This window comes from Solanum tuberosum, unplaced genomic scaffold, assembly GCF_000226075.1.
Source record: "Solanum tuberosum cultivar DM 1-3 516 R44 unplaced genomic scaffold, SolTub_3.0 scf00262, whole genome shotgun sequence".
Classification (NCBI taxonomy): Eukaryota; Viridiplantae; Streptophyta; class Magnoliopsida; order Solanales; family Solanaceae; genus Solanum; species Solanum tuberosum.
This window is the reverse complement of record NW_006239186.1, coordinates 449,364-449,809: the sequence shown is the minus strand read 5'-3', so window position 1 is coordinate 449,809 and position 446 is coordinate 449,364.

The window sequence follows — 446 nt, the reverse complement described above, 5'->3', positions numbered from 1 at the left end:
GTATATCTTGTAACATATGTAACTCCTAAGGCAATTATCTTCACTATTTACTACACAATTTATCTTCTTATTCATTGCTAGGAAGACTTCTTCTAGTATAAACAGTGGTGGTTTTCATTTGGTTTGTGAGACACAACATACAAGAGAAAAATATAGAGTGCAAAAAGTTAGTCAAAAAGAGAGTTCTCATTAGTTGAAGGGAGGTGTTCTTTTTTGTGGAGCTTTGGACTCAACTCTTGTCCAGAGTTGTTGAGTTATACTTTGTGAAGGCTGTTGTATCCTGGAGGGGGCAAGTCAAGAGGACTACTGCTGGACCGGTGAAAACATTTGTTGCAGTATGCTTGAATCTCCTTAGATATCCGCGCCTCAGTTTGAAGACATTTATTTCTTCATTTTTATTTTCAATTGTAATCTTGTATTTTTGTTATCTTTTAAGCTTTTCACTA